Source organism: Macaca mulatta, chromosome 11 (genome assembly GCF_049350105.2).
Source record: "Macaca mulatta isolate MMU2019108-1 chromosome 11, T2T-MMU8v2.0, whole genome shotgun sequence".
Lineage (NCBI taxonomy): Eukaryota > Metazoa > Chordata > Mammalia > Primates > Cercopithecidae > Macaca > Macaca mulatta.
Genome location: NC_133416.1, coordinates 100,308,247 through 100,335,046, shown reverse-complemented (window position 1 = coordinate 100,335,046; position 26,800 = coordinate 100,308,247). Strand labels below are relative to the sequence as shown.

At 41.4% G+C, this 26,800-nt stretch overlaps 1 long non-coding RNA gene across 2 annotated transcripts; it reads right to left on the bottom strand.

Moving 5' to 3' along the window:
- Positions 1–1,060: 1,060 nt before the first annotated feature.
- LOC144332975 (uncharacterized) lies at positions 1,061–16,560 on the bottom strand. Of its 2 annotated transcripts, XR_013401258.1 has the most exons (3): positions 15,255–16,560; positions 15,039–15,174; positions 1,061–2,255 (listed from the first exon to the last, which is right to left on the bottom strand). It is a non-coding gene; the product is annotated as an uncharacterized LOC144332975 (long non-coding RNA). The 2 variants fall into 2 exon arrangements; XR_013401257.1 differs by having other exon boundaries at positions 15,039–16,560.
- Positions 16,561–26,800: the final 10,240 nt, after the last annotated feature.

The window sequence follows — 26,800 nt, the reverse complement described above, 5'->3', positions numbered from 1 at the left end:
TCAATTGAGATATCTCATTACCTTGAGACCAGCCTGTACTTTTGCAATATTCTGTAATTTTCTGATTCATGTTCTTCCTTCCCCCAACTAAATTTGCTAATGAGTACCTTACAGGTAGGACCATGTTTTATCTTTGTATCCCTAGTGTCTAGAGAAGAATGCTGCGTGTAGTAGATCCTCAAAATAAATGTTTGTTGAATGAAGTAACACGTGAGAGAAACATAAATAGTAATCGTCAGGTTATCCGAAGCTCCAGATTTGGTGATACACAGTAAAATGCGTTGAAATTGCTGGGAGAAAATGCAAGATAATAGGCAAGTTCCAGGGAGAAAAGGTTAAAGGTGCCATCCGAGTTTTGGTAGTTTTCCTATGTAGAGTTCTACAGTGGATTTTCCCACCAACAATCCAGAATGACAGATGGATTGTTTCATCTGTTTCATTGTTTCATGTGGGAAAATTGCTTTGGTCCTAGTTTTGTAATTTCCACATTTTTCCTTGATAATTTAGTCAAATCAGGACACTTTGTTTTCTTAAACTATTATAATGCTCCTATTAAAGGCCTTCATGGGGGAATTCCATTTTAGAAATTACTGTGGAGATGTAACAAAACTCATTAGTGCCTTATTTTCTTGAAAGATATACTCCTTCATTTGACCTCCTAAAAACACCTCCTTGTCACTTGGCCTTTGTGTTAGTCATCAGTGCTGTTTACCAGGGGTCATGGGTATCTGCCCACCCTCCTCAGCACATGGCAGGATGGTCCTTCTCTGTCCCCCTTGAAGTTGGATGAGCCAGGTGACTTGCTTTGGCCAGTGAAATGTGAGGGAGCGGAGGATGTGGGTCACTTCCTGGTGAAAGTTTTAAGAACGAGTGTGCCCTTCCCTATCTTATCCTTCCCATTTCACTGGCGATGGGTCAAACTGAAGCCCCCATCAGTTTGAGGTCTCTGAGTAATTTCTATGAGTAATATGTTCACATTTCTTATAGATGGAAAGTCAAAATGATCAAAGAAAATGCTTCTTTGAAGTGCCTTAGAGAAATAACTGGCTAGACAGGTCTATTTCAACTCCTCCCTTTTATTTGAAGACATTACTTCATAGTGCATTACAATCTGTGTGAGCACGGGTGGCTTCAAAGGCCTCTGCAGGATCAGCAGCCCTTCCCAGTGTAAACACGAATCTACTGTGTCTGATTAGTGCCTTTTACAGCCACCAGTGCCTGCCATTGTTAGGAACGCCAGGCTTAGAGTCAGAATTACAAGCTTTGTTTAATAAAAGATATTTACTCCTCAGTCCTGAGAGTTATCTGCAAGGTGTCCCTGTTCCCTAGTCCCTCCCAGCCAGGCCACCCCACATCTTTTGCCTCTCTTTTGTTCTTGAAGTTCTGCAGTGACTCCCTGTGCAGAGGTAGCCTGGGTACTCCGCTGCTAGCTTTCATTTGCCCATATGCAGATCTGGGCTGTGATAGAGACTCCTGCAGTATGGGAGCCTGGCTGACTGTTGGATCTTGTGGCTGCTGATCCTGCCTTGTTTCTTGGGCTTGGAGCCAGGGCTGACCTTGGACAAAGTATTAAGCAAGCTAACTTTGTTCTCAGACCCGCACATCCCTCTTCACACTTGGACGACGGTACTGCATTGGACAAATGGGGGACTGACTCTTCCACTACACTTTCTAGCTGTGTGACCTTCAGCAAATGACTTAAAATCTTGACACCTCAGCTTCTTGAGCCCTTAAAGGAGGTGCTGGTGCCTAGCTCAAAAGGCGATTGTGAGGGCCAAATAACACGATACATATATGTTTGGCATACTGTAATCCTTCAATATATATTTAGCTTTATTACTAATTTTATTAGTTTTAGTCTTACTAAGATGCAAATGACTGGCAAGGCGTGGATGTGTTCCTCCTGGGCTGTGGGGAGCCTGGCGTACAGGAGCCTAGTGTTCCTCCCAGAGGAGAGACAGTGACAACAAGGCACACACACCTCAGTATGGCTCTGCACTGTCTGTTCACCTATGTGCATAAAAGAACTCTTCTGGAATAGAAAACACTTTATTTCTTGGTGAAAACACTGCTTTTTTAAAAGACAGCTGCTTGTGCTGCTGAGTCAAATAACAGAAAATAATGAGCTCTGGAAAGTGATGGTTCTTAGCCAGGAAATCCTCAGAAATTTGGGATAAATGGGAGAGTGGAACATGAAGCTGGGCAGTGTCCAAGATGGATGCAGTGAATGAGTCCATAAGTCCATTACACATGTTCTGTGGAGAAAGGAAAACATGGTGTATGAAATGTTTTAGTAAGTATTAAACATTTACTAAACAGCTACCAGAAAAACTGCTTATCATGTGAGGCATAAAACAGTAGTAGAAGTTGGAAATGCATAAGTGGTGTGAGACCATACAGGAAGCATGAATTTTGATGGAACTGAGACATGGGAGAAAGCAAGGGGCCCGGATGATCATTGCATTTTCACAGGCTGAGGGGTTGGTGTAAGATGTCCGATATATTCCTGTCCAAAGTCAAGGGTTGGCTTTACTCTGCTGGTGTGTGTCTGCCGCTCCACTGGCCAACAGCCTGCTTGAAGAGAGGGCTCTGTCTTCATCACTCTTCTCTCTCTCTCAAACTAGCTCTGTGTCTGGCACATGGTAAGTGTTGCCTAGGTGTTTAGTGAGTGAATAATTGAGTGGATCCATCTCAGGAGCCAGGTTCCAAGGTCTAAGCAGGTCTAGCATATAGGAAGCTTGTGCTAAGACAGTGAGCTAGGACCTGTAGGTTTCTGCCTAAGGACAGGATGGATGGAAGCATAGGTGGGTAGGAAAGAGGCCAGCCTCCTCCAGGGCATTCCAGTTATGAAGTTTGAAGGTCTGTAGGGACTTTGAACTCAGCTTTGCAAAAGTTTACTGGTTCCATTGATGAAGATGCAGGAAAAGGTAGGCTTGAGATCCTGGTAGAGCCACTCAGGAGGTTAAAAAGACCATGGTTTTGAGGAAAGCATGGAGCCAAAATGGTGTCAAACCTCTTAGGTCTCAGAAGGGAACCCAACCTTGAAGAATAAGTTATCTGTGTCTAGAGACCATCATACCTTGGGCTGGGTACAGTAACTCACCCCTGTATTCTCAACACTTTGGGAGGCCAAGGTGAGAGTATGGGTTGAGCCCAGGAGTTTGAGACCAGCCTGGGCAACATAGTGAGACCCCAGCTTTACCAAAAAAAAAAAAAAAAGTTAGCATGGTGGCACATGCCTGTAGTCTCAGCTATGCAGGAGGCTGAGGTGGGAAGATTGCTTAAGCCCAGGAGCTAGAGGCTGCAGTGAGCCATAATCGCACCACTGCACTCTAGCCTGAGTGACTTTTGGAGATCTTGTCTCCAAAAATTAATTAATTAGTTAATTAAATATATAAAACTGAAAAAATAAAATTCTACCTTGTTTGAGGCACCTCAGGATCTTACCTGGATACAATAGCAATCATTTTTTGAGCACTTTTATGCCAGGCATTGTGCTAAGTGTTTTGTCTACTTTATCTAATTTAATTTTCATAACAGCTTCAAAGATAAGTACCATGATTCCCATTTTAAAGATGAGAACTGAGGCTTAGTAAAGTTAAGCAACCAATAAATTATAGATCAGAGATTCAAAGCCATGCCGTATGACTACAATATCTCATGCCATTGACCACCAAGAGAAACTCCTACCTTTACTTTATTTGTAGGTTAGGGTGCGTGCATATGTGAGTAGACTTAAAATATCTACCCTTGTTTTATGATTCTTCTACAAATGTTGCTTCTAGAACTCCTTGGCTATACCTTTAAATTTCTAGACTAGAGAGACACAGACAGACTTTATGGTGGTCCCCAGGATCTCTATCTCTCGAGGTTTCCAATCTCTTTGCGTAGAACTCTATCCTCTTAGTAGACCCACGTAGAGTCTGTCTCTCTCTCCTTCTCTCTCTCTTGCTGACTTTGAAGAATTGAGTTGCCGTGAACCCTACAGTGGCAAAAAAATAAATTCAACAACCTGAGGGAGTATGGACAGAGATCTTTACCTGGTCAAGCCTCTGATGAGAACCCAACCCTGACTAACACCTTGATTGCCACCAGGTGAGACCCTAAAGGCAGAACCCAGCTGAGCTGTGTTCAGGCTCCTGACTCAAAGAACATGTAAGATAATAAGCATGTGTTGCTTGAAGCTGCTAAGTGTGTGGTAATTTGTCACCCAGCATAGAAAACAAATACACAGACCATTACCTGAAAAACAAACAAACAAACAAAGAAAACCTTGCTGTGTGATGATTGGAGAGACACAGAGTTCAGAAGATGGTGCAAAGCTGCTCATGCTTTTTTCCATTGGTGGAAATTAGTCTATGAGAATCCTCCTCCTTGGTGGGCAACAAGAAGGCCTTTGTTAAAAAAAAAAAAAAAACCTATCACCCTTTGTTCTCCAGCTAGCCTGTCTCTCAGGTGTCCTCTAGAGTCCTAGCTCTCAAGCTCTCAGTAGAGCTGGGCAGAGGGGAAGAATGTCATATTCCCTTCAGGCTGTTATCACAAAATGCCATAGACTGGGTGGATTATAAACAACAGAAATTTATTTCTCACAGTTCTGGAGGCTGGGAAGTCCAAAATCAAGGTGTTGACAGATTTAGTGTCTGGTGAGGGCCTGCTTCCTCATAGCCGGTCATCTTCCCACTGTAACCTCACATGCTAGAAGAAGCAGGGGATCTCTCTGGGACCTGTTATATGGGGCACTAATCTCATGATGAAGGTTCCGCCCTCCGGACTTCATCTAACTCTAACCACGTCCCAGAGGCCCCGTTCCTAATATCATCACCTTGGGGATTAGAACTTCAACATATGAATTTCAGGGGGATGCACATTCAGTCCGTTGCAGAGGGTTCAAGTCCTTTCCATTATGCCCAATGGAAGGGAAATAAAAATGGTATGGCCTCAGGGTGAAGCATCTACAGGATAAACATATCTTTCCATATCCTGATTACTTCTAATCGTATTCTCTGTATTATGATGCCTGGAGTTCCTGGGGGTATTTTTTCCATGTTACCAAAGACTCCTTTCTATTATTTTAGTTGGTATAAAACAGGGTCTAATTAAGTTGTTAGTTCATTACCTCACCTCTGGGAATGAGGGAAAAGGAGAAAATTTCACTGGGCCTCACCTCTTATCAGAAAAAGGTTTTATATCACTGAGAGCAGGGAAACTGCAGGTTAAAGGCTAAATTCCTTTGGTTGTAATGTAATACCAAAGCTGTTCTTTTTTTTAAGGATCAAATAAAGCCTGTACTTAAACCAATTGTGTGTGCAAATACAATCGCTGTCCCTCTTGCTGTGACATGTTTGTGCTGGCTGAAGCTTGAAGTATTCTACCACTGAAGCTCACAGGGGTTCGGGTGGAGAGCTGATCCTGGGCAAAGAGGGCAGGTGACTTATTGATTGCATAAAAATTCCCTCCCTGCAAGCAAAACAATAGCATCACTGCCATTCGCTCCTCGGCTTCATGGTGGGGTGGTAGGAGAATGTGTGTTTTGCCTGCTTTGTTGCAAGGAGGAAAGGGAGGGTTGCTCTGTCCTGGATGAGGAGGCAAAGGTGGCATTCCTGTATTTTTGTTGGATCCCTTTGCATGAACAACCTCACCTGTCAAAACATGGTGAGAAATAGAAGTAGAACAAAGGAGAAAGAAGCAGGAACCAGTGAGAGGACAGACTGAATTGAGCCAGGGCCTTAAAACACAAGCCATAAAATGTCTGATTGCATTTTATTTTACAGCTGCTTGAACTTACCATTTTTGGCTAACATGTATGTGTGTATTTATATATTTGTCTATATAACTAACCATGAACTTGTTATGTCTAGGCCAATGGATTTTTAATTTTTATTTTTTAGAGATAGGGTCTTGTTCTGTCACCCCAACTGGAGTGCAGTGACATGATCATAGCTCACTGTAACCTCCAACTCCGAAACTCAAGCAATTCTCCATCCTCAGCCTCCAGAGTAGCTGGGACTATAGCAGTGAACCACTGCTCCCAGCAACAATGGATATTTTTTAATATTATCATGTGTGTAGATATAATCATAAATATATAATTTCTAGACAACAAGTATCAAACATATTAATTTGCTTTGTGTAATGCCTTTCACCACCTAACTATAGCTAGTGATTTCCAGCTTTTTAAGACACTGCTTTATTAACAAAGTGCTTGGCCAGACGCAGTGGCTCAGGCCCATAACCTAGCAATTTGGTAGGTTGAGACGGGCAGATTGCCTGAGGTCGGGAGTTTGAGACCAGCCTGGCCAATGTGGTGAAACCCAATCTCTACTAAAAATACAAAAAATTAGCCATGTGGTGGCGCACGCCTGTAATTCCACCTGCTTTGGAGGCTGAGGCAGGAGAATCACTGGAACCCGGGAACCGGAGGCTGCAGTGAGCCGAGATCGTGCCACTGCAATCTAGCCTGGGCAACAGAGCGAGATTCCGTCTCAAAATAAATAAACAACAAATAAACAAACTGCTTTCACATAATTATCTCAGTGAGAGGCCTGAATATCAGCTCACCCTCTTCTTCTCTGAGGACTCTTAGAACTTCCACTCTTGACTTTCAGGCCCGGTCTAACAACGATGTTTCCCTCAGAATTTCATGGTAACCAAGGGCAGCTCTGCCACTTGGGCTCTGCTTTCCAGTCTGACTCAAAGCTTTCTTCCTAGTCCTGGTATTTCTGAGTTCCTGAAACTGCCCTCCTGCCTCTTGCCCTGTGAACAGCTCATTCAGCATTTTCTCCAAATATTCCTTTCACCTGTTTGCTGCAACAGACATTGAAAGTCTTCTGAGGACATCTCCTTCCCCACTGCCTCTTCAAGGACAGGATAGTTTTTTGTTTTGTTTTGTTTTTTCTTTCTCATCTCCCTTGCACCCTAAGGCCAAGAAGTTGAAAAAGCATCCCGCTGGCTCCTCACTGTTGACTGCAAAGCATTTCTCTCCCTCCCTCCTGACACTGTCTCCTCTTGCTCCCTTCCCCCGATCTCGGACCAGTCATCTCCTTGACCTCCACTCACTCCTGCTCATTCAAAAACGCTTGAGCCCCTGACCGATGTGCTTTCTCTCCACCCACTCCTGCATCATTCTCTGACCTCAGCTTTCACAGGTGGCCTCTCTACACCCTGATATCTCAGTTCCTTAACTTCTTTACCCCACTCCACCTCATCTTAGCCAGTCACCCCCTTGGCCACTACTGGGTTTTTTATTTACACCACCAGTACCTGCTTTCTTTCTGAAATCTCCAACTACTATCTACTTCTTAGTCATTGGTTGACTGGCTTTGTAGTTACTTTTTTTTTTTTTTTTTTTTTTTTTTGAGATGGAGTCTTGCTCTGTCGCCTAGGCTGGAGTGCAGTGGTGCGATCTTGGCTCACTGCAACCTCTGCCTCCCGGGTTCAAGCCATTCTCCTGCCTCAGCCTCCTGAGCAGCTGGGATTACAGGCATGTATCACCAAGCCTGGCTAATTTTTGTATTTTTAGTAGAGACGGGGTTTTCCCATGTTGGCCAGGCTGGTGTCGAATTCCTGACCTCAGGTGATCCACCCACCTTGGCCTCCCAAAGTGCTGCGATTACAGGCATGAGCCACTGCGCCCAGCCCATAGCTACATTTATTTTACCTTAAGTATGAACTCCAATGCTTAAGAATTATCTGTCAGCCTTCTTCTATCTTTACTTATTATTTATTTTTTGGAGGTAGGATCTCCCTCTGTTGCCTAGGCTGGAATGTGGTGGCATTATCACAGCTCACTGCAGCCTGTACCTCGGATCCTCCCACCTCAGCCTCCAGAGTAGCTGGGACCACAATGTGCACCATCACACTAGGCTAATTTTTTGTTTGTTTGTTTTGTATAGATGGGGGTCTCGCTTTGATGCCCAGGTTGGTCTTGAACTTCTGGGCTTAAGGGATCTCCCCAACTTGGCCTCCCGAAGTGCTAGGATTACATGCATGAGCCATCACACCTGGCCCCATCTTCATTTTCTTCCCATCTGGTTTAGAGTTCATTTCCATTGATATCACTTCCTTAAAAATATTCTTGGCTCGTTAGATATTCATAGACAAAAATAAATCTTCATCTAAATCTCATACCTTATACAAAAATTAACTCAAAATGAATTATAGACGTAAATGTAAAATGCAAAACTATGAAACTTTTAGAAGAGAACGTAGAAGAGTCTTTGAATGTGATACCAAAAGCACAATCCACTAAAAAAATAATAAACTGGACTTCATCAAAATTTAAAAGTTTTACTCTGCAAAAGACCCTGTAGAAGATAAAAAGACAAGCTAAAGACTGGGAGAAATATTTGCAAATCACACATCTGACAAAGGACTAGTATCTGGAATATATAAAGAACTCTGAAACTCAACGTTAAAAAGAAGCCAGTTGAAAGTTGGCAAAAGACATCCAGAGAGTTCACCAGAGAGGATATGAAGATGGCAAACAAGCATTTGAAGATATGTTCAATATCACTAGCCATTAAGGGAAATGCAAATTAAGACCATTACTATACACATATCAGAACAGTTGAAATGAAAACTAATGACAACATAGTGATATAAATAAATAGTCAAATAAATAAATAGATGGAAGAGAATAGACAAATCTTCCATGCAAATGAATTTCAAACAATTTATGAGGGTACTGTACCCTGAAGGAGGTGGAACATAGCTTCCCATTCCTTAAGTGACTTCCTTCTGAAGAGTAGTGTGGAAAGAGGGAAGGGTAACTTCACAATGAAGAAATGTGACAAACACTATCTCAACCAGTTGATCAAGGTTGATATCAATAGCAATGTTCTATTGATAGTATGTACCCTTGATAGAATATGATGAGAATTCTATCAAGAATTCTTGACAGCACTTTATCTGTGTGGTCTTTTTCCCGACAACCCCAATCTGAACATGAGAAAAACATTAGAAAACATTATGAAACCAAGTACAGTTAACTCTTAATCAATATGGGTTTGAACTGTGTGAGTCTACATATACTCAGATTTTCTTCCACCTCTGCCGCCCCTGAAACAGCAAGACCAACCCCTGCTCTTCCTCCTCTTCTTCATCCTATTCAATGTAAAGGTGATGAGGATGAGACCTTTATGATTATCCACTTAACGAGCAGTAAATATATTTTCTCATCCTTACGATTTTCTTAATAACATTTTCTTTTCTCTAGCTTACTTTATTTGTAAGAATAGAGTATATAATACATATAACATACAAAATATGTGTTAATTGACGATTTATGTTAACAGTAAGGCTTCTGGTTAACAGCAGGCTATCAGTAATTAAGTTTTGGTGGGGAGTCAAAAGTTATACTTGGATTTTCAATTACAGGAAGGATCAACACCCCTAACTTCCACATTGTTCAAGAGTCAACTGTCTATGTTAAATAGAGACTTGAACCCAACTTTTCTGTCGAGTGCTTTCTGTCCAGAAAAACCAGTGCTTTTTCTACTGCGTTTAACTTACCAATGGGAAGGTGCTTTTTGATGGCTGTGGATTCAACTCATATCCACACAGAGTCTCAGGCTCCTCTGGATTACACAAAATTCAGGAATTCAAAGACTAAATAACACATAGCAATGGTTCCCAAATGCCGGGAAGGGCCAGAGTTTTACTGGCCCACAGAGAACCTATTGTAAAAATTTCCAGCTTCTCTCTGGAAGGCAAGGAGACCATATGGTTCTGCCCTGAAAATGAGGGGCAATAACTGAGGAGAGCCCTGAGCTTACTTCCTGCGGAGTCCCAGCCACCCACGTGCCCTGGCTCAGCTGGCCTTCCTACCGGCCCATTGTAAGCAAGGTAAAAGGAAGGACTTGAGAATGTGGGAGCTACTGTTCCTTAGCATATTGGTTTGCCTAGACTATGTCAGAATAATTGAAACGGTATTATGTCGGGTATGATGGCTCATGCCTGTAATCCCAGCATATCTGGGAGGCCGAGGTGGATGAGTCACATGAGGTCAAGAGGTCGAGACCAGCCAGAGCAACAGAGTGGAACCCCGCCTCTACTAAAAATACAAAAATTATCTGGGCATGGTGGCGGGTGCCTGTAATCCCAGCTACTCTGGAGGCTGAGGTAGGAGAATCACTCGAACCTGGGAGGCGGAGGTTGCAGTGAGTCCAAATCGCACCATAACTCCAGACTGGGCAACAAGAGTGAAACTCCATCTCAAAAAGCAAAAAAACATAAAAAACCAAAACACTATTAAGAATGGTGTTTTTATTTTTGCTCATATCTGTAAAACAGAATTTTTGATGATGGCAGTGATAAAAATATAACGCCAAAACAAATTACACCTTAGAGCCCTTCATCATGGGTGCTATCAAATACCAGAGTGTGAAATATATATAGTGCTATCAAATTAAAAAAAAATTGTACCAAGGGAACATAACATTTGCTATAGTGTAAAATAAATTTTAATGTTATAAATGTTTCTAAATGTATATCAAACTATAAGTATATCCTTTAAAATTATCTATGGTTAACAAACTGTATTTCTTGGGAAGAGCTCCTTTGTATTCTGACATTATGAACTTCCTACATTTTTGGTGTTGAAATAGCCTTTCCTGTCTGAGATGATGGCAATGGTAGCTTTTTGTTATTGTTGTTATTGGCAAAATTAACAGTGTGGCAACTCTGTGTCAGCTCTTTCTACTGCCTTGGGAAATTTTACTGTCCTGAACATTTAAAGTCTGAAAACTACTAACCTGAGAATGCTATTATTCTAAAATACAGGAGAATTAAATAGATGATGTTAAAAAGTTCTATGTGAATTAAAAACTCATTTGGCTGGGGGAAGGCTGGAAAAAAAAAAAAGAACTCAGAAACTTTGGCTGGTTTCATTAGTTTGTGTTTCACATAATCCACTGTGTAAAACTTCACTTTCTTCTACCACTTCTTTACTAGGTTATTTTATAAACACCAAATCTGAAAAGAACTGAAATTGTAGAAACTGGAATATATTATAGTTCCATAGTATCATATATCACAACTCTTTAGAACATGTATTTTTCACTGAATGATACGCTATAAAGGTTTGCTTTCATTTGTTGTCTGTGTGTTTGCTTTGATATTTTTGCTTTTGATGTCACATGAGTACTATGCATGAGTGAAAGTTGCAAAATGTGCTCTATAATAGTTGGGGTAGTTTCTTATGTTTGTATCAAAGAAACTAAGTTGATGAGAAATATGGAAATGTGCTTCTGAGTTTATAATTTTTTCCCTTACATTGTATAATGTAAGCAATAGACCCATTCCATTAAAGTGTGAAAATAATTTCCTCATGAATTCTGTATCAATGTGGGAAATTTTTAGCATGTGTGGTTTTACTCTGCCTAGCTGCTCAAAGGCTGTCTAAGGAGGTAAAAATAGGCACTGGTGGGATTTTCCCTTCATTTCAGTCCATGCACCAATTCAAATGAATCTAATTTTGCCTCATTAGAAAGCAGATCCCTTTACTCCATTCCATGCCATCTCCATTTCAATGAACTGTGGAAGAGAAACACATTTCCCTGACACTGACAGTTTCCGAATGAGACCATTTGCAGAGGCTGAGTGTTTCGCCCACAGCAGGTAGTTTTACATCAATCTGCATTAATAGCAAAACTGGAAGAAGTAGCTTGTTAGCATTTCCCTGCTTGGCCTGAAGACTAAAATATGCAATGTTGAGTCCTATACCATTTTGAAAATTCATTTCCCTTTGGAATATAAGTGCGTTCTAAAATTGACTCAGATTAGAGCTTTTACTGTTGATGTTTAGAAACAATTTGACAATGGCTGCTTAGATACAATGTGTTGCACTTATCCCAATTTAATTTCAATTTTATTTTTATTGCAAAGAAGGAGATGAGAAAATGTCAGGTCTTAATTTGGGGTAGCTTTTCATGTCCAAGTAAACAGAGAGTGAATTCGTTATTGGTGTTGCTTCTTTCAAATAATGAAATATTTGATGGAGATTTCTCTGCAGATAATAGTGATCTGGGAAATATGAAAATGTTGGGGAGGTAAGAGAACAATAGAAAAGGTTGGGTGTGGTGGCTCCCGCCTGTAATCCCAGCTCTTTGGGAGGCCGAGGCAGGAGGATCACTTGAGCCCAGGAGTTCAAGACCAGCCTGGGCAACATGCCAAAACACTGCCTCTACAAAAAAATACAAAAATTAGCTGGGCACAATGGCCTGTACCTGTAGTCCCAGGAACTTGGGAGGCTGAGGTGGGAGGATCACCTAAGATAGGGAAGTGGAGGCTGTGGTGAGCTATGATCGTGCCACTGCATTCTAGCCTGGGTGACAGAGTGAGACCTTGTCTCAAAAAAAAAAAAAAAAAAAAGGAGCAAACATCTCAAGTTGATGAATACACGAAAATGTAGCATCAAGAACATTCAGAAAACGGAGATCGAATTTGGAGATGATAAATAAATTTGCGGAAAATACTTCAAGACACCAAAAATTCCCAAAACTTTTAAGCTAAATCTGTGTGTGTTAAGTTCTTGTTAAGGAATAGAAGAGGTTAATATTTTTAGCAGGAAGAAACTATTAGCAAATCCACAAATTATACTTTTATTTATTCTTCCATTGTGAAGGATACGCATTTGTTAGCTTAAGTAGGATCTCCTACCTTACACAATTTCACTGTGGAAAAAATAATATTGACCAAGCCTTTGATCCTGCCTGACATGAAATTGATACACACTTAGAATCATGGAATTTTTCAGATGGAAAGCACCTTTGGATGACAATTAAAGGCATTGAAAATGAGCGTCCTTCACACCAGTTTCATTTACAATAAGTAATTATAAATGCCACAAAGATAGAAAGTTTAAATAATTATACTGGACCATAGTGCAAATGGGGTCCTCATTGATGAATTTATTAATTCTCTCTTCTACTAGTGGGTAAAGCTCTTCATAGAATTCTAAAATTTTTGATCTGGGCAACACTTTGGGGATGACTGATTTTGCACAGATGAGGAAACTGAAACTGAGATAGGATAGTTGACAACACGAAAATCTCACAGCCGCGCAGTAATAAAGCCAAGTTCAGCATAAAGACTGAGCTTTGTGCAAATAGAACTTTAGGGTCTTTATTCAGGGAAGCAGACTTCTTCCACAGACCAGTATGGACTCAGAGGAGGGTGGGAGACACTGAAACTCAGATAATAGTGAGAGATGAGGAATCTAGGCCCGAGTTGACCCTTCTTTGAAAGGCTCTATGGGAGACCAGAATATCTTCCCCAAAATATGAAGGATTGTTGAGCTGAAGATGCTCAAGAAGAAAGAGGTACAGCAGAGGTCTCTGTCTCCATTTGCCCAAAAGGAGGACATAGATTTACAAAGGCAAAAAGTATTCTGGCCACCAACCCCCACCTTTCCCCCGCAAGAAAATGTTAACCACTTAGACTCTCATCAGTCTAGAGTCAGTACTAGAGGAATTTACATCGGCAGGCTTTGCTAACTAGCATTTATCTGCTGTTTGTTTGCCTTTCCTCGAGTTGCCAGCCTGCTCACAGAAACTCAAAGTCCTTCTTGTTGTCTTGCCACTTCTCTAAAAATCTGTTGTTCTTTGTTGAAGATGTTCCAGATGTTGAAGAAACTGGAACTTAAAGCCACCTCTTTGAAAACTCATTCTCTGGATGTCTGTGTATATGTGTGTATAAAATGTCCATATTAATAAACTTCTGTTTTTCTCCTGTTTGTCTGTCTGTTGTGATGGGTCCGTTCCAACTAAGAACCTATTGGAGGTTATTGTTACTCCCCTGCAGCTCTTTGTTGTCTGTGTGTTTGCTGATTGTCTCCTTGGTAAGAAAGAACTGTGAGCTTAGATCAGAAACTCACAGAATATGATTTGTAACTCATTGTATATAAAGGATCCTAACTCAACTGTTTCAAAACCCAGAGCCAGCATAGCAGAGTGGCCAGGACCTTGGGCCCTGGATGCCATCTGTCTGGGTTTGGTTGTAGGGTGAGAGAGCAGAGGAATCGCCATCCAAACCCTTGTAGGTCATGACAAAGGTTTGTATTGTTATCCCAAGAGCTTTGGGAATTCACAGAGAACAGTGTGTTCCAATCCACATCCAAAAAGCTTATGTGAAAAACCTCTGTCCATTACTAGTTGTGTGAATTTGGGCAAGTAATTTATCCTGTCTGTGCCCCAAATTCTTCATGTAAAATGACACCTGCCTTTTATTGTTAGGAGAATTAAATGAGATAATGCTTTAAAATGCCCCCAAACAATGCCTGGAGCACAGCAGGCTCTCAATGGATGCTAATGGGATTCAGCTCTGCATTTCCCATAGTATGACCATGTGGTCATCATAAGTGGTAAAAGAAAGAAAAAGAAAAGACCCCAAGGGAATATAAGGGTTGATAATAGAAAGAGAAGAAAAGATGTCCAAGTTGAGAAGAAGTTACAGGGGTCTACAGACTCATTCCAGGATTGGTAGGAAGTAGGAGATAAATGGGGGAGAGGCTCTGGGTTTTGAAATTGGACTTCAGAGACCTCTCACTTTTAATCTACAGCCCTTTGAAATGCTAGTCACCCATGAACAGCATCCTCTGCACTCCAGCACTAATAAATTTTTCAGCAGCTCCACTTTGAATTGAGCTGAATATCTAGAGCACAGTTATTCTCTGAACTGTAAGAACAGTGATCACAGCAAACTCACAGAGAGGGAAGATTTGCTCGGTTTGGTGTTTGAAGCTTGCTAAAATCTTGGCTCCACCTGAATCTGATTAATAACATTCCCTAACCTAAAGGATGCTTAAAACATTTCCCTGGCTCAATATCAAGCCCAGGCTCCCTAAGGCAGCCAGTCACCACCTGTCTCTTCCATGTCATCTCACTGTTCCTGGCCTTACACTTTGTGCTCTCACAGCAATCCTTGAGTGACCTGGAGGCCCTCTTTCTCCCTACACACCAGTACATCTTCTAACCAGTTTCTTTGCTCAGAAGTGTCCTCTCCCTGCCTCACCTGCACGATTGCACGTGATTCCAACTCACCTCCACCAGGAAGCCTTCTCTGATGCCTCTGACTGGGAAAGGTACCCCTCTTTTCATAGCCTGCTCCACACATCATGTTAGAGTTCCTGGTTCCTCTTGATGACTCTGGGCTCTTTGTATCCACATTATTCAGTGCCTGGCTTAGAGAAGGCTGTCGTTATCATGAGTGAGCCCTTTGATCCATGTAAACCGCTCACCCTCTGTCCCAGGGCTTACCATTCTTACTGAGATACGTTCCCTGCATTTTCAGAATGCCTGAAACTCTTGCTCTGTGTATTGTGTGCCTCTTTGTGTCACTGTGTATTTTGCTATCTGTTTAAGCCCTTCCCAAACACAGAGTATTTGGGAGAAAGACGGCAAGCAGCTTTTCTATCTCTATCCTCAAAACTTTAATTTAATGGCCAAACACATGGAGGTGCTTGATAAATAGCTGTCAGTGATGAGATATTGATTTCTGTCTTCACTCTGGCTTCCACCCTCTTCCCATCAAATCCCACTCATCCTTAAGGTCTACCTCTTCCAGGGATTGTTGCTTTTATGTTTCTTTAGAACACTCAGTCACTCACCGTACTTTACTTTTTTCTTATTATATTTTTATTTATTTATTTTTTCTGATACAGGATCTCACCCTGTCAATCATGGCTCACTGCAGCTTCGACCTCCAGGACTCAATCGATCCTCCCACCTCAGCCTCCCAAGTAGCTGGGACTACAGGCATGTGCCACCATGCCCAGGTAATTTTTGGATTTTTTGTAGAGACGAGGGTTTTTTCATGTTGCCCAGGATTTAACTGTTCTATGTGTATACATAAGGTATTTCATACAAGCTCTTTTTTTTTTTTTTTTTTTTTTTTTTTTTTTTTTTTTTTTTACAAAAGTGTCTGTGTCTCATATTCTTTTGTAGCACTCTACCTTCTAAAATGTAAAATCATTTTCTTTCTTAACCTTACTGGGTTCAGATGAACAGGAAAGGACATCATATAAAAGCAGGTGGATGCCTTGTGTATACACATGCTTGGGAAAATATGAAGTGTAGTTCTGGTGGGTTTGGGGAGTGATAAGGAGAAAATGAAACTTAAAGGACATTTTATAGAAGTATATTTAAGGATTAGCTACTTAAATAATTGTTGTATTCTTTATCTTAATGAAAATGCTGAAAATACATCAATAAGGTGGAATAAAATGGGTCAAAGGTAAGAAAGACAGAAACATTAATTTGGCTAAAGAGTGCAGTGCTGTATGGTGGTCAGAGCTTTGGTGTCAAATGATCTAAGTTCCATTCCTTGCTCCTCCATTCACCATGAGACTTGGGCAAGTAACATCATTTCAAACCTCTGTATGTCAGTAGTCATTTCAAACCTATTGTATTACAGGGCTGAGAGTACCTACCATATAGAGTTATTGCAACAATAACATGAGCTAATGCAGATTAATTCAAAGCCTGAGACAAATTAGCTTTTATTTTATCTTATTTTGGAGACGGGGTCTCGAAAATATCATCCAGGCTGGAGTGCAGAAGCATGATCTCGGTTTACTGCAGCCTTGACTTCCCAGCCTCAAGCAATTCTCCTGCCTCAGCCTCCCAAGTAGCTGGGCCCACAGGCATGTGCCACCACACCTGGCTAATTTTTATGTTTTTTTGTACAGCTGAGGTTTCGCTGGGCTGCCCAGGATGAGCCACTGTGCCTGGCCAAATGACCTATTAATGATGATGATAAGGACACAAGATAAGGGTAAGGATGTAAGAGACTGAAGCATACAATTACTGTTGGTCACCGGGGTGGTGGCTCACACCTGAAATACTAGCACTTTGGGAGGCTGAGGCAGGAGTATTGCTTGAGGTAGGAGTTCAAGACCAGCCTGGGCAGTTAGCAAGACCCCCATCTCTGCAAAATATTTGAAAATTAGTTGTGCATGGTGGCACATGCCTGCAGTCCCAGCTACTCAGGAGGCTGAGGTGGGAGGATCCCTTGAGCCCAGGAGTTCAAGGCTGCAGCGAGCTATGATACCACCACTGTACTCCAGCCTGGGCAACAGAAGCAAGAGGCTTTTCATATGGAGCCTAAGAAAGAGTGTGAATGAAATGGTGAAGGCAATGGGGAGGAAATGGATGAAATAGTGAACAGCTGCCCACTGAAGAAGCACCTAGTACCTAGTAAGAGAAAGATTAAGGGAAGGAAAATCAAGATAGGGAAAGTTAAAGGAGGGGCCTATTAAAAAGGAGTACAAAGAGAAAGAGAAGAAGCAATAAACTAAGGTATGGGAAAAATACTGAGCCCAGCTTATAGATCAATCAATTTTTCTTTTAATTCCTAATGCTTGAGTTGCATAAAAAAATCCACACAACAAAGCTGAAGCAGTAGAACTCAGAGTCTCCCAGGGCAAACTCATGACTTTAACTTGAACTTTCAGCAAATGACTATCAGATCTATCCTCAAATCTTAAATAGTTTCTTGAACTTAGTTTGACATTTCCTACATCTTGCTGGGCATCTTCAGTTGAATGTCCTGGCAGCATTTAAAACTCACTAAGTCTAAATGGAAACTCCTCATTTTCCTCCTCCCCATCAGAAAGACAAGAGTGCGGCAATGAATAAAGAATTGAGATCTAGATTTTAATCTCATCTTTAACATTTATTAAATTAACCCCATGAAGCCTCAGTTTTCTTAGTTGTAAGATGGAAATCACAATAGTACTTACTGGCTGGGCACAGTGGCTCATGCCTATAATCCCAGCACTTTGGGAGGCCGAGGTGGACAAATTGCCTGAGGTCAGGAGTTCAAGACCAGCCTGGGCAACATGGCGAAACCACGGCTCTACAAAAATACAAAAATTAGCCAGGCATGGCGGTACGTGCCTGTGGTCCCAGCTACTTGGGGAGCTGAGGCGGGAGGATTGCTTGAGCCTGAGACTATGGTGAGCTGAGATTGCACCACTGCACTACAACCTGAGTGACAGAGCGAGACCCTGTCTCTAAAACAAAAGCAATAGTACTTACTTAATAGACCTACTGGGAGACTAAGAGATATAATAATTATATAATGCACTTAGCGTAGTACCCATCACACAGTAATTGCTCAATAATGTTAGTGAAATCTACCAGTGAGAAAGTTCAACATTATCTTCAACTCTTCTTTCTTGCTCCGAAAATCCAATCAGTTGCTAAGTGTTGATGATTTTGATTCTGTCCCTGCAGTACCACTTGCATGCAGCTCCTTCTCCCTACACTCACTGCTACAGAAAAAGAGCCTTGGCTGATGATTTATGGATCTACAAGTAATCGAAACTTAACTGCCACAGAAATAACTTTATCCAGTCCTCCCACACTCCACTGCACCTTCTCTAGTTAGCGCTGTAAGAACTTGGGTTGCTCAGGTGGAAGGCATATAGATTGTATTTTATTTGAATAGCTCCCCCGGTAGCACAGTCATGACTCTGCACTTGATTAAATAAGTAAGATCAACTTTTCTGCAAGTTTTCCTCCATTGCAGCACTAACATCACATTTAATTTGTTGCTTTATTTAACATAATCATCTGCTTTCAGCCCAAAATAAATAAAAAGGAACAATGGCTGGCCAAGGTGGCTCACATCTGTAATCCCAGCACTTTGGGAGGCTGAAGCAGGTGGATCACGAGGTCAGGAGTTCGAGACCAGCCTGGACAACATGGTGAAACCCTGTCTCTACTAAAAATACAAAAATTAGCCAGGCATAGTGGTAGGCGCCTGTAGTCCCAGCTACTCGGAAGGCTGAGGCAGAAGAATCGCTTGAACCCAGGAGGCGGAGGTTACAGTGAGCCAAGATCATGCCACTGTACTCCAGCCTGGGCGACAGAGCAAGATTCTGTCTCAAAAAAAGAAAAAAAAGGGAACAATTTGCCAGAGGAAAATCGGTTAACCAAACTTGCTTTGCTTTGGCCAATTCCATGTTATGCGTCAACTGTTGTCTCATTACAGTTTGTTTATTTACACGGAAGCCGCCAGGGTCTAAGATGTAAGGCATTCAGAAAATTGTGCAGATAATGGATTCACAGTACCTAGAATCCCCGTGACTCAGTTTTCCACAAATGTGCTATTTAGGGAAATGCACACAGATCAGCAACTGTGCACTTTTGCTGGCAGCACAAGCATTGCTGACATGCACGCTTCCAAATTGCAAGCAGTTTCCACAGTGAAAACAATGAGAACAGAATCACAGCATTAAACAGTTGGCAGGGAATTTTAGAGATAACTTAATCCACCCCTTTGTTTTGGACAGAGTCCTGTTTTAAACTGTTTTGAATTTAATAGGTCTTCATCAGTAACTGTCTTCAAATATGACCACCCTCCAAAATTAGAGAGTAATTCCTTCTGTCTGGACCAGACAGTAGGGCTTCCTCGCCCAGAGCATTTGTCGACTTTCTCTGGTTGGTAAACAGCCAATTTTAAGGGATTACCCATCTCTTCCCTGTATGTCTCGGGATTAAATTCTGATCTGTCTCAGCTTGCCAGTGATTGGTTTGGAGGAGGAAAGTGGCCCAGTTATGTGAAATAAAACAATGGCAGGTCAGGCAAGGGGAGCTCCTAGATGTTTTTCTTGCTCCTAAAACAAGACCTGTAGAAAAGAAGGTCATAGCTGCCATAGCTCCCTTGCCTCCATGAAGAGAACCAGTCAAAGATAAGGCCATCATAATGATGGTGGCAGTGCACAGACATGGAAAAAATCTGGCTTTTTTTTTTTTGAGACAGGGTCTCCCTCTGTCGCCCAGGCTGGAGTACAGTGGCATAATCTCCACTCACTGCAACCTCTGCCTGCCAGACCCAAGTGATCCTCCCACCTTAGCCTCCTGAGTAGCTAGGACTACAGGCTCATGCCATCATGCCCAGCTAATTTTTGTATTTTTTTGTAGTGATAGGGTTTCACTGTGTTGCCCAGGCTGTTCTCAAACTCCTGGGCTCAAATGATCTATCCACCTAGGCCTCCCAAAGCTCTAGGATTATAGGCATGAGCCATTGAGCCCGGCCAGAATCTGAGTCTTTGATAATATTATTGAGGTGCTGAATCAACCAACCTGAAACCACCCTATCTCAGAATGTTTTTGCTGTGTGAGATAGTAAAATATCCTTAGTGTTTATAGATTGATGACTAGAAATCAGTGGTCTTTTGTTTTTTTGGTCCAGAATTTTATTGTAGAATGACATTCAAATTTCCATACACAGGTAAAAGTCATTCCAGAGAATGGAACAATATTTGACATGCAAGCATTTAAAGAAAGGAAAGGTAAACAGTGGTATCTACTTTGGATTCACTGAGACCAAGCTGTGCCAAGCTAAACATTCCTTTTTTGATAGGATTAGTAGATTATATGCCAGAGGAAGTCACCAACATCACATATTGGATTTCAGCAAACATTTGATAAAATTGCTCATAATATTTTGGTCAATATTGGATGGAAAAATATTGAGGAGATGATGTAGTGTTGAAGAAAGACAAGATGCTGAGGAAGACAAGACTGGTTAACAAATCACGGCATTTTAGAGGTACTGTGATAGCCTTGAAAAACAAAGAAATTCTGTCATTTGCAACAACAGAGATGGATTTAGGGAACATTATGCTAAGTGCAGTAAGCCAGGCACAGAAAGACAAATACTGTATGTTTTCACTTATATTTGGAATATAAAACAATCAAACTCATAGAAACAGAGAGTACAATGGTGGTTACCAGAGGCTGGGGGCTGGGGGAGCGAGGAGATGATGGTCAAAGGGTACAGTCTCAGTTAGACAGGAGGAGTGAGGTTATGTTTTGGTTTGGTTTTGAGATAAATTGCACTGCGTGGTGAAGGTAGTTAATAATCGTGTATAGTACTTTTCAAAATTGCTAAGAGAGTAAATTTCCAATGTCTTCACCACAAAAAAAAAAAAAAAAGTATTTGAGGTGATGTATATGTTATTTAGCTTGATTTAATTACTCTGCATTGTATTCTTAAGTCATAACATCATGGGCTGGGCCTGGTGGTTCATGCCTATAATCCCAGCACTTTGGGAGGTTAAGGCAGGTAGATCGCTTTGAGCCCAGAAGTTTGAGACCAGCCCGGGCAACATGGCAAAACCCTGTCTCTACCAAAATTACAGAAACTAGCTGGGCTTGGTGGCGTACACCTGTAGTCTCAGCTACTTGGGAGGCAGAGGTGGGAGGATTGCTTGAGCATGGGAGACAGAGGTTGCAGTGAGCAGAGATTGTGCCACTGCACTCTAGCCTGGGTGACAGAGCCAGACCCTGTCTCAAAAAAAAAAAGAGAGAACCATAACATCACTTTGTACTTCATAGGGATAGAAAGGGTGTGATCCCTTTTCTCCCCATCCTGAGGGTCACAGCTGTGGACAGGTTAACAACAGAAAAGCATACAAATGTATTTAATCATAGTTTTATATGACATGGGAGCCTTTAGAATGAAGACCCAAAGATACAGGTAAAACCATCCACTTTTATATTTAGGTTCCATGAAGAATGGACCGCTGCGTAGAACTGTGGTTGGACAGAAAAGGTATAATCTAATGGAAAGAGACCGAGCGGGGAATCCCAGCAAGGCCTGTCTGTTAAGGTTCTTCTTGGCCTCTCTGTGCAGCTGTCTTCCTTCCGGGTATGAGGCAGAACCCTTTTTGGAATGAGTGTCTTATGACCTATTTTCAAACTATGTAAGTCTGAGGTTTCTTTATGGCCAGCTCTTACACAGGAAGGTTGGGGAGTGGCGGGAGGTTAGAGTAATGTTTTTAGGTTTTATGGCTGGCTTTGGGGAACAGGAGTTCTAGTTTCTATAACACACCTTGGGGAAGAGGGATTATAGTTTTTATGGCTAGCCTCAAGGGAGATTGATGGGCCAGCAACAGAAGGGCAGGAGAAGGTCAGAGAGAACTTGCTTCTGAGGCTACTTCTGAGGCCTTCACTTTGGGATATTGTTTTCTGAGCCACAACAACCTCATAAATATATACGACTATAATTTGTCAATTTACAATTAAAATAAATTTAAAAAAATAAAGATACTGTGACAGGTAACAAATAGATAAATGGTTCAGGCAAACAAAGAGGATGGGGGAGGTTGGCAAGTGTCTAATGGGAATGGTGGGCACACTAATAAGTGGGCAGTGTACTTGAGTCAGGAGCAAATGATGGTCCTCAACAGGCACGAATGGGCACCACGGAAAGATGGACAGGTCACAGGCTTGTAATTTTGGTATTGGGGTATTGGTGAGGGGAAATCTCTGCATGAGGATATATGGGAAATGGATGAAAAGATCCCAAGTTTAAACATGTTTTTAAAAAATATGGAAGGTGCTCCAGTTAGAGAATAATGGGGATAAAAAGCAGTTCATTGAAACAGTAATTTAAGAAAGGGTTGGCCAGGTGCAGTGGCTCACATCTATAATCCTAGCTCTTTGGGAGGCCAAGGCAGGAGGATCGATTGGGGGCAGGAGTTTGAGACCAGCTACCAGTTTGGGCAACGTAATGCAACATTGTCTCTACTAAAAACAAACAAACAAGCAAACAAACAAAAAAACATTAGCTGGTTGTTGTAGCACATGCCTGTGGCCCCAGCTAGTCAGGAGGCTGAGGCAGGAGGATCGCTTGAGCCAGGGAGGTTGAAGCTGCAGTGAGCTGTAATGATGCCACAGCATTCCAGCCTGGGCCACAGAGGCCCTGTCAAAAAAAAAAAAAAGAAAGAAAGAAAGAAAAAGAAAAAAGAAGCTCAGCTGTTAGCCCTTGGACAAGGGCCAGCACTGTACAAGGAGGAATCACAATCCTGGGCTGAGTTCTAGATTTTTGGTCTGGAGACCTTCAAGTTCTGAGTATTACCCCTAGAAAAATGGGGGAGACCACACCCATAGAGAGAAGTCAGGTAGCCTAAACTATGACTCTGACCTATTCAAGTAGTCATTATGAACTTGAATGAAAACAAGGATATGAAAATAAAATCTGTGAACAACAAAGAGTTAGAGAAAATCTCTAATGTGTTGGCTTCAGTAATCAAAAAGTTGAGTGTAGTTAAACCTGGATAAGATTAGCAGCTCCTCAGGTGCCTTTTCCCAAGTCTGCAATAAAATACTACAATAAAATGAAGACCAAAAAAAGAAATCGTAAAACTCAACTCACGATACCATATACTGACACGATGTGTGAGAACTGGCTTGTTGTGAGAATCTCAGAGGAATTTCCATGAATGGCAAGGCCAAGAGTGCCTAATTAAAGGAGATAAGCAGTGGATCCCATGTGCTGATCCAGGAAGCCAACTTGCTTGAGTGTGTCTTTTGCCTCTGCTTTCTGCCTCTGAATCAGAAGCCCAAGACCAATCTCTACCAGAAGCATCAACAACTGCAGGTCTTTAGCTTAGCTTAGTGTGTGTGTGTGTGTGTGTGTGTGTGTGTCAGAGAATTTTTTATCCTCTCCATCTAGTAAGCCAGTTTTATGCAAACCATTTATCAATGTATTTTTTGTTTCACCAAGGATTTTTTCATTATTAATAATGAAGATGGGGTCTCACTAGATTGCACAGGCCTGTCTTGAACTTCTGGCCTCAAGCAATCCTCCCTCCTTGGCCTCTCAAAACACTGGGGTTACAGGCATGAGCCAAAAAGTTTTGATGCCATCTCTTTCACAAGTCAAGATCATGTGATCTGTTTCTGGGTTGTTTCTGTTTTCTGTTCCATCGTTTTTATTGTCTGTTCCTGGGCATTACCAAGTTGGTGGTGGTGTTTTTTAATTACCTTGGTTTTGTTACATATTTTAATATATGGTAGCCAAATTCTCCATTTTCCCCACTTTTTTTCCTGACGTTGACCTTTTTTCATGTAAACTAAGTAAGTACCCCATACCCCCAAATTTTACTGGGATTTTGGTGAGAATGGTATTACAAATCATAGACTAGTTTGGAGAGAATCAGAGTCTTTGCAATGGTAAAGAGTCCCATTCTGTCTGCATGCCTTCTGTCTGCACGAATTCTTTAAGTGCTTCAGAACCATCAACTCAAAAGTGTTGTATGGGGCCTGCTACATCACCTGAGAGGCTTCGAAATGTCAACTCAGGCTCTGCCCCACGCCAGAGCTACCGAATCAGAATCTGCTTTTTAAACATCCCAGGGTTATCTGGAGGTACGTTCAAGTTGGAAAAATATACCTTTCGTAGAATTTTAAAGATTTCTCCAAGAGAAGCTGGGCATTTTTGTTAAGTTAATTCCAGGTTAATAGAGCTCAGAAAGGTCTCTAGCACTCTGCTGAACTCTATTCACAATTCTAAACAGATTCTGCCAAATCTCTTGTGAGTTTTCTGTGAATATTTTTATCATCTGTAAATAACGACAGCGGAGTCTCCTGACTCTCTTTCTTCTGATCTTTTTGCTTTCTTATGTCTCTTGATTTATTTTATTGATCAAAACTTCCAATATTACATGGAAAGTAAAGATAATTTAAAAGGCCTCCTAGAGGCCAGGTACGCTGGCTAATGCCTGTAATCCCAAAATACTTTGGGGGGCCGAAGCAGGACTGTCTCAAAAAAAACGTTTAAGACAAAACAAAAAAAACGAAAGGCATCCTAGACTCATTCTCAACCTTAAAGGAAATGTTTCTAATATTTACCCAAGAAATGTCACATTTGCTGCTGATTTTTGGCAACTTAAAAAACTTTTTGTCCATTCCTGGCCTTCTAAACACCTTTTTCAAAAGTTCACAATTGATTTAAACATTACTTTCTGCATATATGAGAGAAAATCGTGTGATTTTGTCCTTTAGTTCATTAAGGTGGCTGGGATTACAGGCATGAGCCTGCCAAACATGGCTCATTAACACGGGCCAACGCAGAAGCACAAAATTTCTCAGGGAGATAAATTGCTCTTATTAGGCGACCTTGATAAGCATTTGGAATAAAAGAATACATACCATGGCTTCTAAGATCAAGTGTGAAAGAATACATAGCATTGTTTTCTCCCATGGTTTTTTGGTTCAATAACCTAGATAAACTTTGAAAATGATTTGTAGAGATGACTATCCTCAGCCATCTCTCGTGCAGCTGTTTCCATGGTATGACACGGCAATTACCTCATGGTCAAGTTCTACTTTTGTTTATTGTATCAAAAGGTGATGCTCTCGACCAGGTGCGTGGTTCACATTAGTAATCCCAGCATTTTGGGAGTCCGAGGCAGGGGGATCACTGGAGGTTAGGAGTTCAAAACCAGCCTGGCCGACATGGAAAAACTTTGTCTCTACTAAAAATACAAAAATTAGCTGGACATGGTGGTGGGTGCCTATAATCCCAGCTACTCAGGAGACTGAGGCACAAAAATTGCTTGAACTGGGGAGGTAATGTTGCAGTGAGCCAACATAGCACCACTGCACTCCAGCATGGGCGACAGAGGAAGATTCTGTCTCAAAAAAGAAAAAAAAAGTGATGCTCTTAACTTCAATCACCATCTCTGTATAGGTGTGGTGGAGATAACCCAGGCACAACCATTTGATATACTACCCTGTGCGTGATCTTTTCTCTGCAGTTAAAAATTCTGATCCATAAAGGCCAGTGTGGTTTAGTTGTGTGTGGACTGAACGGAAGCCACTAGTCCAAAGGATACCCCACTGCTGAAATGTGATGTGCCAAGCCAGGATTGTCTGTTCTCTTGATGCAAAGCAGCTTAGCAGGGTTCTTGGCAGTCAGGCATCAGTGGGCTCTTCTCAGTTGACTGATTATGATAGTGTTGCTTCTCAGTTCCCAGTGTGCATGTGTGCTTTGCACAGTCGTTCTTGGTCCTGCAAGAATCCACTGAAAGCCCTTTGTAGAAAAATGAAAAAAAAAAAAAAAAAAAAGAAGACTCATGTTATTTCCAGAAGTTCATAGACTTCCCAAAGCCATGATCCAAGTAGGAGTCCATGAACTGTAAGTTAAACCCCTGGCATAGAATCAGAACACAAAACAAGGCTAGAAGCACCACAGTGTGGTTGACTTTAGGCTTCAGTAGAGTTACGACTTGTTTTCTTGACAGTTCGTTTTTTAGGTGAATAGTTGCAGTAATAGCTGAACTGAACAGCAGAGATTTTGTGATGTGGCAGGATGCAAGATGTGCAAAGATCTGATCAGACCTTCAGCTTCTTTGAGGAATTGTACTAACAGCCCCAAACATCCCTGACCTTCTGCAGATTTATTTTTATATAAGCTTCTAGAGAATAGTCATCATGGAGTAATCACCCATGGAAGACTGCATAAGAACTATGGATGACACTCAGAGCCTTCTCAGAACTGGGCATTGATTCTAATACCAGGTTCCTGGGTATTTGTTACATCCTATGTCATGGCCATATCCATTCGTTTACTCAGAGAGTCATTCATTTATCAAAAATTTAATTGATATCACCATAAAGTCTGCTGGGCCTGTTAATGATGAGTTTTTACCTTCTCCTTTACCAGGAATTATATGCCCCCCAAAAAAATCCTTTGTTAGTAAAGATAAGTCAAAGGAAAAAAGATCTTATTTTCATTTAACTGCTGCAGCATGAGTCTTCATTCAGAGCAGAGCAGAGCATGAAAGAAAAGTAAGAAGAAGATTCACAATTCAGCTTTCATGTCTGATACGGTGGTGGGAAAAAGAAAACAAACAATCATGTGGGAATTTTCCATCTAATCCTACTTTTAGATTTTAGGTATTGAACACTTGTGTAAATTTTAAATGGAGCCAAAAAAAATACACAAAGGGATAAAGGGCACATCTTTATATTTTTGGAGAAATAACAGAAGTGCTCAAACACAT